General features: G+C 42.6%; 1 protein-coding gene and 1 long non-coding RNA gene across 3 annotated transcripts in view; one reads left to right on the forward strand and one right to left on the reverse strand.

The window, feature by feature from the left end:
* The window catches only part of LOC309699135, a 2,069-nt gene extending 453 nt beyond the window's left edge, over positions 1 to 1,616 (forward strand). The window contains exons 1-4 of the long non-coding RNA XR_014274252.1: positions 1 to 455; positions 644 to 967; positions 1,217 to 1,329; positions 1,435 to 1,616. The exon at positions 1 to 455 is cut by the window's left edge and continues 453 nt beyond it. This is a non-coding gene — a long non-coding RNA (uncharacterized lncRNA). The remainder of the gene's footprint in view (positions 456 to 643; positions 968 to 1,216; positions 1,330 to 1,434) is intronic.
* Positions 1 to 7,500, reverse strand: part of thrb (thyroid hormone receptor beta) — a 116,458-nt gene that overhangs the window by 76,757 nt on the left and 32,201 nt on the right. The window lies entirely within an intron of this gene.

The raw sequence follows: 7,500 nt of genomic DNA on the forward strand, positions 1-7,500 counted from the left end.
GAAAGAAAGGTTTACACGTTACCATAGCGACCAGAGCGCATTATGGAGGATGTTACTCTCAGTCTTGACTGGCTAATAAAGTTACACCATTACACAGTTAATTCGCGTTTATTGTTATATTTACAAAATACCACCGTTTTTGTCGTATCATGTTATTTTGTTGCATTTATCCGCCACACCGTGAAAATACTGTCTGACGTTAAACCGGCCAGTGGAGCAGCGAAGGTTGGGGACCGCTGCTCTACAGCCGTAATCAATCCCGGCCCTTTCAGTTGTAATGAGGCTTGCTGTTTACGCTTCAGTGCCAGGCAGTCAGCAACAAGGTGATCCTTTAATAACAGTATTCACCATCATGTGGACGTGAGGGGGTCTCACGACCAGACTCAAGCCTCGCACGGCGCAACTCGACATTAACGTCACCTTGTGTTCATTTACGAACATTATTCATCTCTCGGGTAAGGATGCTTAAAATCCTCCAATAGCATTAGCTCACGAGGTGACTCATAATCATCATTAACTGTCTAATTAGTGACCTGAGCTGTAAAGCAGGGCTGGGAGAGCTGCGTTCACATGTTGGCGCCATACTCTGCGCCCTTCTCTAAACAAACGCTTCTTATAGCAAAGACACTGTCCTTCATTTCAGCTAAACTTCCACTCGAAGACGTTCAAACGATGCCTGGAGCGCAAAAGACCGCAGTACTGCCAGGTGGGCGTGTCTCAGTAGCTATGCCATGAAAACTACACAGAAAAGCCGCACGTGAAGTCAACGCGAAGCATGCGCATGCGCCACGGCCAAAGGCGCTGAACGTTCGAACCGACGTCACGTCAGGTCCCTGATGGTCAAAAGTACACAACTATCCAGATCTAGTGTGAGGACGGAGAGTGAAAGATTGGAAAAAGTGATCATTTGTGCAAAGCTGTCGCCAAAACGTGAATTCACGGACGAGATTGTGGAAACATGAACGTGGTAGGACTCTGAAAAATTGATCAGACCACCTCTCATCAATATTTTAGACATTTTGAAAATGCAATAATTGCAATGATTATATGTGAGAAGCTTAGTGGTACTGGTGGACTAACTGTTACAGAAGCATCCAAAATGAGCACCAATACTGTTTGTGCAGCTGTGACAAAAACCTTACATTGGCTGCTGGTCTAATTCTTGTTATTTTGGATGTGTAACGCCTGCTCCCTGACATCTGTCTGTTCTTTCTAGATCCCATTAGATGAACGTGCTGAACCGAGGTGCAGTCATCTCAGCGTGCCTCTGTTTAGATTTGGAGACATTGAACGATGCCTCAGAAACTATTTAGACGATTTATCGCTCAGGTAAGTCACAAGCTCAAAGTCAGCGAGACAGTTACCAGCATACACAGACATATTCACTGGTTACAGGTTTGTTTCGCTCAACCAGTCTCAATGTTTTTCTTTCAGACAGTGGACGGCATTAGCCACCGATGACGTCTCCTCGGATGTCGTCGATCTGCTGACCGAGATGTGCCGAGCACTCATAGGGCACATTAGCACCGTAGTGTATAAAGTCATACGCCGACAGGTTTCATGCTGCCCACATAACCATGATCGTGGAGACAAAGAAAGCTCCGCTGACCGGTAAATCTAAAGCTTGCTTTATCAAACAGTTTCATTCAACAACAACAACAACAACAATCTTTATTTATAGAGCACATTTAAAAGCCAACGGCATGCCAAAGTGCTTAACATAAAACAAATGAACACAAGTATAATTTCATAAAAACAAAAAATAAAAGTGTAAAATTTGTTCACAGGAAAAAGCCACCAATAGAAAAAAGTATAACTATAGCACAATATAACTATGCCATCAAAACACAATGGCGATATGACATGCACAGCGCAAATAAAAGCATGATAGGAAAATTAATAGAATAAATCGCTGCAAACAAGGCCAGCATTTAACCGGTAGAAAAAGCAAGATTAAACAAATACGCTTTAAGCCGTGATTTAAAAGACTGAATAGAGTCAGACGCCCGGATGCCAATTGGAAGGTTGTTCCACAACTCTGGTGCAGCCAGAGCAAACGCTCGATCACCTCTAGACTTCAACCGAGATCTAGGCTGCACCAACAGTAACTGTGAGGATGATCTTAAAGCCCTAGCAGGAACATATGAGCTTAAGAGTTCCTTAAGATAGCTCGGTGCTGTGTTGTTAGTGATTTTAAAAGTAAACAGCAGAATTTTAAATTGGATATTTCACAGGCAACCAGTGCAAATCAGCTAGGACGGGAGTAATGTGGGCAAACTTCCTAGTTTTGGTTAGAATGCGTGCAGCAGCATTTTGGACTGTCTGTAATCTGTGAAGGAGGGCAGAGTGGAGACCAAAATAGAGTGAATTGCAGTAATCCAGTCTCGAAGTTACAAAGGCATGGATGAGCTTTTCCAGGTCTTTATGCGGGATATACTGCCTGGCCTTAGAAATAAGGCGGAGTTGGTAAAAACTGGATCTAACAACAGCAGACACTTGTTTATCAAGTTTAAAAGAGCTGTCAAGTAACACGCCCAGATTCCTAACAGTGTCGGAAAAGGAACTAGTGAGAAAACCAAAAGCATCACGAAGTTTGGCACGGAGAACGTTACTGCCAAAGACCACAATTTCAGTTTTCTTATCATTGAGGATAAGAGTATTTGCCAGGAGCCATTGTCTGACCTCACACATGCACTCTCGAAAACAATTCAAGGACAAAGCTAGGTCATCATTTAACTCAAAGTAGATCTGAATGTCATCGGCATAATAATGAAAAGCGATGTGATATTTCTCAAAGATAGCGCTTAAAGGAAGCATGTACAATGAGAACAGAGTAGGGCCTAACACAGATTCAGTCTTTCTTCTTCTTAGACGTTTTACATGAGATGGTTCATCGGGTAATCCTGGTGACGGAGGGGTTTTTCAGAGGACACAGCATTGCTTCGTTTACATCACGTGTGAAGTCGTCCATGTGGTTTCTTTTAATGACGCCTGTAGATTTGGACAAAGCAGTGATAGTGTGGGAAGATGACTACGTTTCTCTTCTCTCCCTTTTCAGGATGAAGGTTGATGGGTGCAGTGACTGCAGGGTGACAGAGGATGATATTCAGGCCAGCCTCAGAAACATCTTTCATTACTGCTTCGGTTGGGTCTTGGGTTTTGGGCAACGGCGGTCTTGTGACTCAGACAAACTACTGACTTTATTTTCAGTGTCGATTGCAAAGAACGTAAACTCAGCCCTGAGTCGTATCACAGGGTCCACGTCCTTGCAATCAGATAGATCCACATCCCCAACAAACTTTGTTGGGATGGTTCACAGTGTAGCGAACATTTTAAAGGACTTTACAAAGACCTTAGCTCCCCCTTTTGTAGATGGTGAGAGTCGCAGCTACAGCATTGTTGACTCGCCAAACTCTGAGGAAGATGACGACTTTAAACCAGAGTCTGCAGAGACTTTTAAAAGCACACAGACTCCAGCTTGTGTAGGTGAGGGAGATGTGGGTAGCGAGGGCAACAGTGATGCATTTCAAATCACTGATGTCCAAAATCTTGACCGTGAGAGTTCAGAGAGTGAAGAAAAATGTAGCGACGCCCCGCAGTGCTCGTCTGGGGCGCTTCCTGCGCCCGCAGAGACCGATACCTTTCTCATATTGTGTCTTGCAAATTTAGTCGCTCACGTTTCTGAGAAAACACAAACAACTGCTGTAAAGCTGAATTTTCAGCAGATAGTGACTGATATAAGAGAGAAGATTGGGGGAGACTTGACTCCTCTAAAAACTGTAAAAAACTTGTACATCATAATGTACAAAGACCTGTGTCGCATATTTGGATCCAAATACGTGCTTCAGTTTGTGATGGAAAAGGGTGACGCGACTTTTGTAGCAGCCGTTGTGGAGCTATTAAAAGCAGAGCTAAAAGCATCGAGCGGCTCCGGTCACGCGCTGAGACGTTTAGAAAGTAACAAAAGCGTTTCTCCAGCCAGTGAGAACAAAACGCAACAATCTGCCAGTGAGGACAACGCACAAAATGGATCCACAGGTTCCCAGAAAGACAGGCCGAGAAACTGTGTCGTTAGGGCCCTCGCTTCTTTTTGTAGATCTTTGAGGAGGCTGTTCAGAAACAGAGTGACAGCGTGATTATCTTCATAATTACTCACAGAATTTGCTTCTTAATTTGGAAATAAAATGAGCAGAAAATGACACAAATGTGTTTGTCAGATCATTTAATTGTTAAATGTGTATAATGGTTTGTAGTCTCATCAGTCACAATGTAGAGACAATCGCACAAACTCGATTTAGTCAGAGCACTTTGAGTTGGTTTTGTCATTGTAGGTTAAATGTAGATATTTATTCTAGATATTGGGCACAAAGGCGTCCTCAGCTCTGTAACAGAGAGGTGTTGGCTCAGTGTGGAAATGTCCTGATGACATCAGTACTTTTGATTCTAGCCTGACTGATCAAGTTCCAGTTAAAGGGTTTTGACTGTCTTGAGAGACGGCACATTGTAGACAGAGACATATTCATAACTGTAAAACTCAAGAAACAGTCTGAGGCTACGTTCACTCTGCAGGTCTTGATGCTCAATTCAGATTTTTTGATCAAACGCGCTCTAGTGTGAACGCTCAGAGCGGCCGCGTGCACAAAAGAAGACGTCACACACGACGCTCTGTTTAGACCCAGAGCAACAGGATGTGTGACTGATGGCCTTAATGTAAAGACTTCAGACTTCACGTTTCCCAGTTTTGCTTTAAGTTATAAAGTTTTGTTATTTACATTTGTCCTAATAATGATCCTTACTGCTGTTTCAGAGGAGCGCTGCTTCTAGCTGCAGATTTCTGTCAGAATCTGCAGATTATACAGTACAAAGAAAATGTTCACGTTTCTCCAACGCTGTCTTCCCAGCAGTTTCCCTGGATAGAAGCGTTCACCATGTCGGGCGCTGATAGTCGGCGTCTGTCTTGTGTCGGTGACGTAAAAGACGGATTTAATGCGACGTGACCGTCAAACAGCAGTCGCTTTCTAAAACATCGGATATGTATCGGATTCAGCACCACATACCAAAGTGACCCAGATCGGATTTGAAGATATCGGATTTGCGCCATTCACACCGTCACACCATGATGGGATAGATGGTCGCAGAGGGTCAGAGAAGTCGGATTTGATGCGCTTTCCCCTGCATCCGATGTGAAAGGACCTTTATGCTGTGCACTGTGACTCACAGCAATGGTCCCGGGTCAGCCCAGACTTTGTGTTAAACTAATCCTAAAATAATAACGGTATTTCTAACCACTGATATAGCACAACTTTATCCTTTCAACAGCTACTGAAAGTTAGGGGACCTAGCTGCTATCGGATATTTATATAGAGATCCTCCAGCTTCAAACTGTATCACCCTTCAAGGACCTGCAGTCCAAAAAAGCACCCCTCCGACAGCCAAACCCATCTGTTCTCTGATTGGATAGTTACATTTGTGATTGACATGACACTGGCCAATCAGATGAAAGGAAGAAAAATAGGGTCAAAACTTGTACTTGTAACTTGCAGGGTTTTTTTGGCTAAGTCCACACACAAATCTTTTTTACGCACACACAAATCCTGATTTACAAGTACAAAATATTTATGACCACATTTTGAGCCCATACCTTTTCATTAGTAAGGATACGCTTCACAGAATATGACAGACTTCACTGAAACTTTCAGGACTGAGCACTGAGGTGGATGAACACATCAACTGTTGACCATTTGTTAATACCAACAACTACAACTACTACTAGAATTATGATCATTATTATACAGTATTGTAGAGATATACAAAGGGGGAAAGTGAGTTTATTTATCGTTGATTTATTATTATGCCTCCTCAACAGGTGAACTGAGCATGTGCAGTACAGACAGAGGCTGTGATTATATAAACTGTGATGGACATCTTTCACAAAGATGGGGCAGACTTGTTGAGGTGCAACCTTTGCTCACAGATTTGAGCAGATGACCCACAGACTGTAAGGCTGCTGCACAGCTTTGAATTCCCCACACAAAAGCATATTTGCAGTTGTGCTCTGGCATTGTTTAAGGGCGTGTGATATTCACCTACTTGTTTATTTAAAAAGGTAAACGGTGTCCTTTTAATCTGACTGCTTTGGCTAAGCCTTCTCTTTAACTCTAACAGTAACTCCATTACAGCCTGTGCTAGAAACACAATTCAGAAAGACGATTTTACTGCACATCACATCAGGTAAATGTTTAACTTTATGTGCTAGAGAGAAAATTCAAGAAAGAGAGATTTGAGTTATTTTGTAAATTTATAGGCAAGGCAAGGCAAGGCGAGTTTATTTGTATAGCACAATTCAACAACAAGGTGATTCAAAGTGCTTTACAGAGACATTAGAAACAAAAACAAATAAAAAGTTTTTATTTTATAGCCAAAAGTACAAAATAAGCCCAGAAGGCCTGTGTGACACTTGGGTGACAAACAGTTCATTCTGTTCAATAGAAAATCTCTGGTTTAGGATAAACTGACCAGTCTAGACAAATATATACAGGTCAGAAACAGTCATTCCTCCCTGGCTATGCACATCAACAGGTAACAGGAATTCTACATCAGGTCCATTCTGTGCCAATGCCAAAGACATCAAGCCTCCCTGATGGTAGTGAATCATTGGTAATTAGCTGGAGTAGCCAGCCACTGTTGCTTGTGGAGAAATCAGTATCCTCCACATCCTTCACAGCTCTTACAGACTGGTACCCAGTGGGTTTACTGGGTCTTAATACCCTCTTAACGCTCTTACCCTGATAGTCCATGTGGTACTGATACTCTACAAGCATAATCATGTGCCTTCTTACCCCTACTCACCCAATCACACCAAAGAGCAGCACAGCCAGGGGCAGAAAGCAAAAATGAAGGCTTTTACTTCTCCTCTCACTCTATCGCCATGAATAATTCAACTCCATCTAAGCCTGAGACCATTTTTTTTCTCCAACGTTCCCTGAAGCATGAAAAGACAGCGCAGACTCCACGGTGGCTGCCAGGGGGTTCATAAGCTCCTCATACCTAACATAAATCCACTCCTGATTACAATAAGATCACATTAGGCCATACAACCAGAGCTCGTGCTGTAAGCACAGATGTGCATATAGTGTTTAAAAGGCACACAGGGCCCTGTGTTATCTGCTCAGGAATACTACAGAAACTGATAAACTACATGACAAATCTGCTGACAAAACAGTTCAAGTGATTCTACAAAAACAACCCATTTAAATATCAGCAGAGCTGAATGTGACCAGTTAAATGATCTCAGTGCACAGAGCGGACCAGCAACTCCCGTGACCTGAAACTGAAGCGGAAGAGTAAAAAAAACCTTTCCAACTTATCCTTTACACTTGAGCATCAACATATACCACGCAAGCAAAAAACTCAACTCCGAGCAAATTAAACATGAATATGAAGAGATGCTAAATGTCAGACTTCAAACTTTGCTTTTTACCATTTTGCACAAATGTCACA

The sequence above is a fragment of the Aulonocara stuartgranti genome, assembly GCF_965226115.1.
Source record: "Aulonocara stuartgranti genome assembly, chromosome: 22".
NCBI lineage: Eukaryota > Metazoa > Chordata > Actinopteri > Cichliformes > Cichlidae > Aulonocara > Aulonocara stuartgranti.